The following is a 12,229-nucleotide window of genomic DNA, read 5'->3' on the forward strand; positions in this document are numbered from 1 at the left end:
AAATGACTTTTAAATGACAGGTAAGATGGACTTCCTTGCATATGTGTTGTGTGCTTGGGATTCCAAACTTTTTACCAGTGTCCATTGAGAAAGGCAAAAAAGAATCAGAAACAGTTACTTAGCATTTTTAGTACCTCCCACCTTAGTATAATATTGTGACCACTGGGCACATCTAAACTTACAGATTCAGGATGGCTTTTTAGTCCTTTAATGAGCAATTGGAATCCGGGGAGTCTGAAGGGAAGCGTTACCCTCACCAGATGACTTGCTCTTTATTTATTGCTGTGGGTACATCACTGTTCTCAGAAGCCCGAGGAACGAAGCCGAGGGGCAGCTGCGAGGGGGAGACTTACCACTGGTGTGGGTGCTTAGAAGGAAGCAGGTGGGCGTGTCAGGGCCACCCTGAGAGGGACGTGCAGTTCTGTAGTCATGTCCTGGATGGACGTCAGGGGCAGTGTCCTGAGGTCAAGGCCTTCACGGTGGGTGCTGGGGCCACAACCCATCTCAGCTGGTGCGCGTGGAACATTCCTGAGGGAGGAGCCCGCCGGGCGCTGGGGCTCAGGGTGGGAGGAAGCAGCTGTAGGTCTAGTCCCTGGCAGCAGTTCTGTTCAGCCCAAGTGTGGGGTGTGGTCCCTGGGAATTGGGGTCTGCGGGGGCACTTGGATAGGCCAAGCGGAATTCGGGCCTTCGGAAGCTTAATAAACGTGTGCTTTAGAAGGCAAATCCGGCATGGTACGTAAGGTGAATCAGAGGAGGTAATTATTTGAAGTGGAAGGTGTTAAAGGCTGTTTAATTATCCTGGAGGAAGGTACTGAGGGTCTCTAAATTATGTCACCTGTGGTGAGAGTGGAAAGGAGGGCCGAAGTGGCAGCGATGTTGTAAAGACAGAATTCACATCCTACCAACTGGCTGGATGGAGGGAACGAAGGAAAGGGGAGTCAAGCGTGACCTCAAGTCACTAGGTTGTAATGCTCATCGTATAAAATCAAAAGGTACAAAAGCATGTAATGAATAGTAGCCTCTCTCCTGTCCCTGTCTCTCAGTTCCTACCGTGTCTGCACTTCCTTGTATATGTGTGTATATGCATAAACTACATTTATATTCCTGTTGAAAAATGGTAGCTACCATGCACGGCCAGTCAACACCTCTTTTTTATCATTTAACAATATATCTTGGAGATATCCTATGTCAATACGTGTAGTGCTGCCTTATTCTTTTTTTTTTTTAATTTTTATTTATTTATTTATTTATTTACTTATGGCTGTGTTGGGTCTTCGTTTCTGTGCGAGGGCTTTCTCTAGTTGCGGCAAGTGGTGGCCACTCTTCATCGCGGTGCGCGGGCCTCTCATTATCGTGGCCTCTCTTGCTGCGGAGCACAGACTCCAGACGCGCAGGCTCAGTAATTGTGGCTCACAGGCCTAGTTGCTCCACGGCATGTGGGATCTTCCCAGACCAGGGCTCGAACCCGTGTCCCCTGCATTGGCAGGTAGATTCTCAACCACTGCGCCACCAGGGAAGCCCAAGCCTTATTCTTAATTTACTTAGCTAGCCCCCGATTAATGGAAATGTATTTCCTGTCTTTGGCTCTTACAAATTGTTTAGTGAATATCCTTGTTCATGCATCATTTTGCTCACATACAAGAAGTGTATCTATAAATTTAATTTACTACAGATGAGATTGCTGAATTAAATATGTGCATTTTAAATGTTGATAGATATTGCCAAACTGACTTCCATAGAAGTTTTACCAGCAGTGCCTGTTTCTTAGACCCGCATAATACTGTGATATCAAAGAACATGATCTTCCCCAATCTGTAGATTTTTAAAAAATCTAATTGTCATTTTAATTTGCATTTCTTTGAGATTGAACATCTTTTCATACCTTCCAGAGGCATTTCTAATTCCTTTTGGGGAAACCTTCTGTCACTCGCTGATTCCCATTTCTCTATTCAGAAGTTGGACTTTCATGGAATGCCTGTAGTGGTTTCTCAAATCATGATTCTGGAGTTTTGGTGGATATATTGGCATCATATTAAGGCAATAGTCATCTATTTCTATCTTATTAAGAGTTTGTCTTAATGAAGAGTGAATGTTATGTTTTGTCAAGTGCCTTCAGAGCATCTGGGGGCTGATCATTTGCTTTTTCTCCTTTGATCATGGGGTCAATTAGAGGACTGGATCTCCTGCCTTGATTTATCCTTGTGCTGTGCATGGTGGCCCCCCCCCCCCCACCGGTGGCCTTGGTATAGTGTTCCCTTAGTGGTTTCTGTTTGTCTACATTTTATTTGGGATTCTTGCAGATAGTTATAAGTATGTATCTTATTCATCACTGAAACAGCTTCTCAAAGATGGAGAACTTTCTAGTATTAAGTTACGCGTCCCCTCATTTACGGTCTTGAATCCTCTTCAGTTTAGCTGTGGCGTTTCACACCCTACCCGGTGTTTTCAGTCACCTTGAAATGCAGTTCTTTCTTAGCTTCGGTGGTGCTCAGAGCTGAGCTCTCTGCTCGCGGATGGAGTCTTTCTGCAGAGGGCCTCCGTCTGTCTCCCCGGGCCTCCCTCCTTGACCTGCTTCATCCCCGTGTGACATCATCACCGAGGTGGACATCACTGAATGTGTCCATCTGCATATCCCGCCAGCCCCTCCAACAGTGTGTCTAAAATGATCGCATTCTTCTCCCCACCCCGAGTCAGCTTCTCCACCTGATGTGACTGCTTCTGTCTCTTATTACACCTCAAGTTTTCTTAATGATCCTGGCGGCATCATGTATTGAGTACCTGCTGTGTGCCAGCCCTGAGAAGCCAGGTAGGCAGGAGGGAGGCTGGGGACAAGGAGGGCGGGCAGCAGATGCGGACGCCTTTTCAAGCCAGAACGACGTGCGCCAGCGCGGTTAAGATTGAATGTGTGCCAGGAGGGGAGGGCGGGGAGTTGGAAGGATTATTGCTTGGTCATTATATCTCTGCAGTAAGAAAAGTTATTTAAAAGCAAAAGTGAGACGTGTGATTTTTGTAATGAAGAGACCAGATTCACTGCATAGAGACTTGGATGATTTATAAGTCTTTAAACCCCAGTAGAGGAAAAGTTATTACTCAATAATATCTTAGACATTCACTTTTATTTAAAGAATCTTGGTAGAAGACGAATTAGAAACTTCAGGTACCGTTTTTTCTTCTACCAGAGGGTTTGGTCAAATTATATTCCTGTTGTTGGCGTTTTGGAGCTTGAGGACAACAGAACTGTTACAACATGAATTTTTAGAGCCAATTTTGGCCACAGCGAAGTGACTGTGAAGGCTGAAGGTCAAGAGTATGATTGATTGGGTGATTAGAATTCCTTTTAAAACAAATTAGATGTGGCAGGTTTGCCACTGGCGGAAAGTCCTGCAAGGAAATGAATCTCATCAGCAGATAAAATTTCCTGGATCATCAAAAAAGGGTTTATTGTTTAAAATATAAATACATACACATACACACGACCTGCATAGGAATCCCTGTTTGTACTATTTTTACCATGTAGTTAGTGTCTAGCCTGGTTTTTCTGTTAAATAATATACAGGCACTAGATTGGGTATGTTTTTAATTTTTAATTTAGTGGCTGGTACCCTAAATGTTAAATATATTGATCAGTTCAGTTTATCCACTTTCTGTATTTGTCTTTATATTTGGGGTCTTCTAGGTGATTGGATTTGTGATCAGACGTTTGTGTTTGGGATCCCTGGCTTCGAAGCAGGCCGAGGGGCCAGGAGGGAAGCAAGGACCAGTGTTTGGGAAGGGAAGGGAGGAGTGAGGGACAAGCAAGGACATTCTTTAGTGGAGAAGGATATGTGTGAGAGGGGTGGCGGTGGTTGGTATCTGTTGTCTTGGAGAGAAGGGTGAGGTGGTGGTCCATGGAGAACTAAGATTTCTCAGGAACTTCATACACATCAGACACCAAGCTCTGCACTTTGGTGTATATTACATCCTCACAATAACCTTGGCATAGTAGGTATTGAAATTATTTGTAGTTTCAAAGAAAAAAAGGAAAGCAGGTGAGAAGATATCCAAAAAGAACTTCTAAAAGTAAAATAGTGATGATGGTGATGGTGATGATGGTGATGATGATGATGATGATTGTTAGAAAAGAACATTGCTTCAATGTAGCTGCCCTGGTGTTTTTATTCTAGTTTTTTGGTGGGGAGAATGTCGAGTTGTAGGTAGGGTCAGAGAGGTTGAAGTTGGCTATTAAGCTGGGTACATGAGGGCTAGTTGGGTCTCTACTTTTGTATATGCTTGGAAATTTTCATAATAAAAGGACTTTTAAATGATGAAGCAAAGAAGTAAAATAGTCTTGATTGTGATAAAAGGTGAAAGAATATTTATGAATAGGAGGGGAACTTTTTTCCTTTCTTCTCCACTGTCAGACCTATATGATAGCATTAGCCTATGAACCTATCTTTGAGGCAAAATTATTAACAAACCATTTAGGAAATAGACGATAAAATCAGTTTTTTTTTTTTTAAATTGTGGTCATCTCAGCTCTGTGTGCGAAGACTCTGCAGGAACCAGGTGGTCTCTTCATCTTTATCTGATTGCGGTGGAAGTTTTGTCCCAATATTAGAGCATTTTTGCTGGAAGGAAGCCCAGGGCTGGAACTGTCTCATTGCAGAAGGTTTACAGCTCCAGGAGGGGGACCAGAATCTAGTCAGTGAGCATCTGTTTCTGCAGAACATGGTAGTGGGGCCTGGAGGGAGCTCCAAAGGTAGGACAATAAGAGCGTAGCTGTAGCTCGTGTTCATGGAGGGCTTCCCTGCCAGGTACTCTCTAAACACTTCTCATATATCCAGCCCTTACAGCAACTCTAGGAGGTAGGGGCTAGGCTTTCTTATTTACTTTTATTCTTTTATTGTGGTAAAATATACAAAACATAAAAATTACTATCTGAACCATTTTCAAGTGTACAGTTCATTGGCATTAAGTACATTCACATTGTTGGGTAAACCATCACCTGCCTCCATCTCAGAACTTTTTCATTTTCCCCAAACTGAAACTCTGTACCCATTAAACACTAATTCCCGATTCCCCGTCCCTGCAGCCCCTGGTAACCATCATTCTTTCGGTTTCTATGAGTTTGACTGCTCTAAGTACCTCATATACGTGAAATCATAGAATGTTTTGTCTTTATATAACTGGCTTATTTCACTTGGTATAGTTATCTTCAAGGTTCATCCATGTTGAAGCATGTGTCAGAATTTCCTTCCTTTTTAAGGCTGAATAATATTTCATTGTATGTATGTACTACATTTTATCTATTGTTCTGTTGATGGACACTTGGGCTGCTTCCACCTTTTGGCTATTGTGAATATGCTTCTGTGAACATGGGTGTGCAAATATCTTTTCCAGTGTCTACTCACGGCTCTTTGGGGCAGAGTCACAGAAGTGGAATTGCTGGATCTTATGGTAATTCTATGTTTCATATTTTTAGGAACTGCCAGACTGTTTTCTACAGCAGCTGCACCATTTTGCATTCCCATCGGCTGTGCACCAGGTTCCAGTTTCCGCAGATTGGAGGTAGGTCCTGTTCTTGTTTCAGTGTCACAGAGGAGGGAGAGAGGGGCGGGGAGGTTAAATGCACTCACACAGCTCATGTGCAGACCCGAATTCGAGCCCAACAGTCCGACTCCAGAGCCTCTGATGTAAAGGTAGGAGGGGGCACAGAGGCTCGGAGACGTGGTCCAGGGCACTGCGTGTGGGTTCAAGCCCGGGCCACCTGCCTTCACAGCTCATGTTGGTAAGCATCTTAGATTTAGGGGTTGGTTTTTCTTTTTTCTTTTTTCTTTTTTTGGACAAAAGTGCTCTTTAAAAAAATCCACATTCTGTAGAAAGATATTATATGTTAAATATCTCTGTATGTCTTTCCCCTGCCTTTCTACATTTATGCTTTAAAATGTTCTGTTATTTAAAATATCTTTCAAGATGTATGCAATATGTTTGATTTTCTTTTTATTTGAATTCTTGGGTCAAATTTTGCTTTTAAATGCTTTGAATAAATACAAATTGATTCTCCTGGAGTTTTGTATATATCTCTGCTCTACGTACCTCTGCCAGAAGTTTGCTTTCAAATAAAACCAAACAAAACTATCTAAGCCGAACTTAAGTGGGGGGAAACTTGGAGAGTATCAGTGGTGAACACTGAGGACTTTTTAAAAAAATTCAGATAAAGTGCATTTTCCATCTTTATCAATAGAGGAGCAACAGCAAGGAAATGTACCCATTTCTTTCATCCTTGTGTGTATTTTGCTAAGAGGGTTTGCATTCTCCCTCACAGAGTGGTCATGAGGGGCTTTGCGGCATCCTGAAAAGAGCGTGCTCCCCGGGGGACGCTGGCTCAGCTGGGCCCATGCGTCACCTCATGTCCCAGCCCGTCTCCAGAGCCCCTCACATTGCTGCCAGGGAGGTGCCCCCTGCAGATACGGACCAAGGGTCTCCTGGACCCTGCTCATCCGGGCAGGCCCTCTGGATGGGCGACCTTGTCTGTGCTGCATTTTAAGGGGAGGGCTGTGTGTGCATGGCCCCGAGCCCCTCCTAGGGTTGAGGGTGAGTGGCTTGTACCATCCACCATCATAGCTGGGTGTGAGATTTAGACAAAGGTCCCAGCGTATCAAGGGCCCACAGTCATGCTCAGATGGACTCTGCCCTGGACGGTGTCTTTGGAATAATCCCTAATTCGGTGGTTTCCAACTTTGGCCGTGCACTGCAGGCCACCTCCAGAAATTCCCATGTCACTGGCCTGGTGTGTGCCTTGGCCATTGGGATTTTTAAAAAGCCTCACAGATGATTGTAAATGTATGGTCAAGGTATGGGATCGTTGGTCTAATTCCTCTTGAGTACCTTGCTCTTTGGGCTGTAATTAAGATTTTTCTCATCACAAAAGATACAGAAATGCCTTTTCTCAGGGTGTTCTTATTAGCAGGGATTGCTGGAAAATAGTCCTCACACACACAGGGACTGTCTTCTGTTTTGTTTATTTGTGTTGGAAGGTGATTTTCACATCCTTATGGAGCATGTCTCTATTCGTGCGGCTTAGCGCTGGTGTCTGGAGGGGACGGGTCTCGCTTACTCTGCGGGGACTTGAGTTCAGGAACTTGGAGGAAGGACAGGGGTCCACTCGCCTACATTCACTGCCGGCTCCCGGTCACTCTGCGTTCTGAGGGCAGTTTCATTCTATAAACTGCAGACCGTGATGGGTTCAAGCTGACGCTTCTGTAGTTCCTGAAGTCTTCTCATCCAGAGCCTCACCACCCCTGTGCGTTGTAACACTCAACGTGGCATTACTTTGGGAAACCTGGCTGTGTGTTTGCCTACACCACATAGGCCCTCCGAGGGTTCCTCGGTTTAGAGGGATGCTTTGCCTTAGCTCCTCCTGGGCCCTCGGAGTTTCTTTAAAAAGTCAGTGACAGGGCTGTGTGACTGTGGCTTTAAGATTATTTGGTTGAAAGTTCGTGAAAGTTTAGAGATGAGGTTTGGGGAAACAAGTGTTCTCCCTGCTTTGATTTCATTTTAAAAATGAATGTTTAGATGTAAAATTTTGAAACTTTGTCGTTGTTTTGTATTCTGTTTTTCTGTGAGAGCTCCATCAGTAGTTGACGCAGAAAGGGTGTATATGATCCATGGAATTGCTTAGAGACCTCACCTAAGGGCAGAAAATGGTTGGCTTACTCCACTAGCTGAGGACAAGGACTGCCTTACCCACTCCAAACCCTTTTCACATACAGGCAGAGCAGAGAAACGTATCCCTGTGTGTTTGTACATGTACGTATATGTAGTATAAGCGTGTAAAAATGTTACTCTGTGTTCATACGTAGCTGCTGATTCAGAGTGACGTAAAGGAGATTCTCTTAGGGACATCTGCCGGTGATCTTCCTTTGTTTTTTCAAAGAGAGGCACATTTGGGATTGATGTGGTCTCACACTTAGGTAACTTCATGCTAGTTGTGGGCATTGGACTGGGAAGATAGCTTTCTTCTCACGTTTGTGTGGATTTCTCCCCTTAGTCACTTACCTTGGTGACAGGTGTGTATGGAGGTGGGCGGTAGGGCGAGGGCCCTGCTGGACAAGGGGACAGATTGCTGAGATCAAAAGCAAGGGCATCTGGTCATTGCTGCTGTCTTGAAAAGTGAGGGCTGTGCTCCCCAGGAAGGAGGGACTTCAAGGGACTCTTGGGTCAGCTGGTGTGATTTTTCTAGTCTCTACTCTCGTTTGCTTTCCCTGTCTCCTTCCCTCTAACTAGTCCCTGGTTGTTGACCTCCAGGGGCTGATTAGTTTCGTGGGTCACTAAGAAAAAGTCAAGGGGTATAGCAACAGGGCACCCCCTCTTCTGCTGCCTTCACTTAGTTTTCAACATGCTGGATGTTTAAAATGAAAGAGTCAGCAAGGTACCAGCAAATGCTCTTTATAAGTGTAGCCGCTGCTTTGTGTAGGATGTTCTGCCGGCCCCTCCTCCTACCCCCACCCCACCTTCACCCCCCGCCTCCCGGGTTTTCAAAGCCAGCATCATTTCTAAGAGAAAAAGTTTAGAAATGGTTCCCTTTGATTAATGATAGGGTGTATCATCTTCATATAGGAAATGTAGAGGCAAATATTATATTAGAGTAGGGTGGGGAGGGGCTGCTAATATAGCTATAAAACAGTTGTGTTTCTGTAAAGCTAACAAGTGCTATTCTGCTTTCATTGAGACGGAGATAGATGGTTACAGTGACCTGCCTCCTCTGTGCCAGGCATTCTCTGTTGAGAAAACCAGGATGAGTAAGACAGGGTCCCTACCCTATAAGGACTTACCAGGGAGCTCCCTGCGCCATTTGACTTCTTAGCTATGGACTCTTCCAGGTCATCGGTCACACCCGTCTCCCTCATTGTCCACCTGCAGGTGCCAAGGCAGCCGTTGTCTCACATTCTGGTGCACTTCCTCTTTGGAGTTCGGTGCTCTCTTTTCACACCTGCTACTCCAAGTGGGGCCCTAGGATCCTAGGATGGCAGAGTTTCAGGTCCTCTGCCCCCCATCTGTGATATAACAGGAACCCCAGGTGACAGAGGGCTTGTGCATTCAAAATGTGTTAATATGCAGATTCCATTTGAGTCGGGCTGGGGGTGCCTGAGAGGCTGCATTTCGAATGATCTCCCGCATGATGCTGATGCTGGCCTGTGGACCACACTGGCACCGGAAAGGCTTCACTCTAAGAGCCTGCTTCATCTCCCTTGGTGTCAGAGGGTAGTGGGGATGCTTGCTCATCTGATGACGTGGGCTAGCACAGGCAGCTAACCGAGTGATCTGGACGAAACACTCTCACAGGGAGTCAAAGATGTAAAAAGTGCCTGCTTGCCATGTGCTCACACGGCTCCCAGATGCCTGTAGACACAGGGATCCGCCTCACAGTCATATGAGGTAGGCACTGCCATTGTCTCTGTTTCACAGATGGGGCGATTGAGGCACGGAGAGGTTCCATAGCTTGACCCAAGTCGCATTTCCTAACAAGTGAACCGGCAGGGCTGTGAGCCCAGGCGGTGCGGCCTCAAGCGCCCACGCTGGCGTCAGATCGTGGTTCAGAGAGGACAGTGTCTGGGTTTCGGTGGTGGGCGCTTCCAGAAGGCAGGTGGAGTCCAGGTGTGTGGTCAGCATAAGGAAGCTTGAGCGGCAGGGTGGGGGTGTGCAGTCCTTGTTTAGTGGACAGGATTAGAGGGGGATGGAGAGGCAGGTGGGGCGCCAGTGGCCGTGGAGCGGGAGGGCACGTGGGGCAGACTTGGATTAACAAGCGTTACGTGGCGTCAGACGCTGGGGTCGACGCTCCTTGTTTCACTTAATCCTTATAGTGGTCTGATGGCGTAGGTGCACGCTTTATAGAAAAGGAAACTGCAGTTGAGAGAGATTAAGCAATTTTCCCAAGGTCAACAGGGAGGAGGGTAACATAATTTGAATTTAAGTCAGTTTTGTCTAATTTCAAAATCTGTTTCTGAGACGTCTTTGCTCTGCTCCCTCCCTGGCAGGGACTCGGAGCAGAAATTGCGATACGGGGAGATCAGAACTTGGTCGCTGACCCTGCAGCATAAAGAGGTCCTCGGCCGCGGGGATGAGGGTAAGAGCACAAGAGCAGGGAAGCAGAGGACCTGCGAGGCCCCTCAGTGCTGGCAGTTTAGGCAGGCTGGAGCTCCTTAAATCTCCCTGCGCGGGGCTGGTCCCCGGCTGGACACAGGGGGAACCTGCAGATGGGGTTCAGTGGCCCCAGGTTGGGATCAGTGTCCATCTGGAGGAACGTTTGTTAGGCTGGACCCCTCTTCCTGACCTGCATCCTCCATCCCCACGTCAGCCCTGGAGAGGCAGCCCTGCCCTCGCCCGGGCGCCCGTTTCTTAGACCCCCGAGTGGCAGCATCAGTGCTGCCGCTTCCTCTGTTTCACCAGAGGCGACAGGTGGTTTCTGCTCTGTCCCCCGATCTTTATGATGATGGCGTTTCTTGGCGCAGACATTCCTCGTTGCTCCAGACGTGAAAATCTGAGCTTACTTGCTTTAAATAAAGTATCGAACAGCCCCGTGTGACCCCATATAAATCTGGTAAACAGATAACTAAGCTGACAGCAAGTGCGGTGTGCCCGGGGAATTCTTGGCCTCGGGATGCTGGTAATGGAGGGGATTGACTGGGGTTAGCAGATGGGCGCTGCTCATGTTTCCCTAATCACTGACAGGCGCACACACTGCCGGGTGGCTCTCTGTGGAGCTGCTCTGTGCACACGCCCCCGGCCCCCAGGGTGTGGAGGGCCCTGGCCCTTCCCCCCTGCGGAAGGTAGCAGGCTGGGCTTTCTGATGTGGTCCCTTTCCTCTTCATCCTCACGATCAAGGCCTGCGTTCATATTTCCGAAGATTATCTTTAAATGGTAGAAGCATCAGTGCTGTATCACAAAAAGCTAAGAAACAGAACAGGAGAAAACACCCCCTTCACTGTCCTAAAACAATGATTATCAGTTTTTAATATTATCAGTTTTTTCTTCAATGATTTTTACATCGTTGTATCTGTTGTTTTGCATCTGCATTTCCCCTTATTGCTACATAATCTTCATCATTACCGTTTTAATGGTTGCATTCTCTGTTGTGATTCTATACCGTTAAGTAATTAACTCTGTTGTTGATGAGTATCTTGCTCCCAGCTTTTCACAGTTATTAATAACACCACAAGGTATATCTTTGTGCATGTAGCTATTTCCACAGTTTGAATTAGTTTCTTATGACAGAGTCCCTAGTGGTATTAGTAGGTCAAAGAGTATGAACAGTTTTATGGCTTCTAAAGCATATTGCCAGATTGCTTTCCAGAGGAGTGGAACCAATTTACAGTGCCATCACAAAGTCATTTGTTTCCCAGATGGCCAGCTAGGATTAGGGATGCAGCCTCTCACAGCAGGAGAGGAGCAGGAGGCGTGAGTGTCTGTAAAGCTTGCTGGGTCGTATGCGCACTGACTTAAGCCTCAGTGACACTGTGCATTGTCCTTCTTAGTAGGAATATACTAGATGTCCAATGCCAATGTCAGTCATGCAGTTCAGAGTTTAGTATAGCAGTGTGGTAGACATGGAGTAAAGCAAGTATATATATTTCCTGTTTCCCTGGAATTTGAAATTTTTAAAAAGTTAGCAAAGGTGAATTGGCAAGGGCTTTCAGCCACTGTGACGAGGGTCTGAGGGGCCCCCGGCTTTTTGGGAATACCTAATGGTTTGGAGGTGAAGGTGGAAGTCGAGGAGGTTAGGGGGACAGGCGGGAGGAGGGCATTGGAAGTGCCCGGGCACGTGCTCAGGAGCGAGCCTAACCTGGCAGCAAAATCAACCTCACCTGCTAACTGCAGTCTTCAGGATGCTGAGTGGAATGCTGTGTTGAGAAGGATTTTGAGGTCCCATCTAGGCTTCGTGGGACAGGAACTGTGATTAATTAGCAGTTTGTTCTAGATCTTTGTCATTGCAATTTTCTTCAATTCTTTATATTTCCCTTTGGATTGTAAACATTAAATGCCTTTAAGTAGAGACCGGACCTTTTGAAGTTGTTCATTTTTATATCCGTCCCGTAAAGTATCTAGCACATGGTTTTGTATATTATGATGTAAGTGATGGTTTTGTGCTTGCTAATAGAATGATGAATGAATGAGGGAAATTTATACCCTGTCTTCATGGTTCCAGGAGTTGTACCGAAGCCCTGTGGTCAGGTGATGGGTCCCACGTGTA

At 46.2% G+C, this 12,229-nt stretch overlaps 1 protein-coding gene across 4 annotated transcripts in view; it reads left to right on the forward strand.

Annotated features, from left to right (window-relative positions):
• The window catches only part of FARS2 (phenylalanyl-tRNA synthetase 2, mitochondrial), a 453,696-nt gene that overhangs the window by 11,334 nt on the left and 430,133 nt on the right, over positions 1 to 12,229 (forward strand). For all 4 annotated transcript variants that reach the window (XM_061194789.1, XM_061194791.1, XM_061194790.1 and 1 more), the window contains exon 2: positions 5,462 to 5,547. The gene's annotated coding sequence lies outside the window, so the exon portion shown is untranslated. The remainder of the gene's footprint in view (positions 1 to 5,461; positions 5,548 to 12,229) is intronic.

This window comes from Eubalaena glacialis, chromosome 7 (genome assembly GCF_028564815.1).
Source record: "Eubalaena glacialis isolate mEubGla1 chromosome 7, mEubGla1.1.hap2.+ XY, whole genome shotgun sequence".
In the NCBI taxonomy this organism is placed as follows: domain Eukaryota; kingdom Metazoa; phylum Chordata; class Mammalia; order Artiodactyla; family Balaenidae; genus Eubalaena; species Eubalaena glacialis.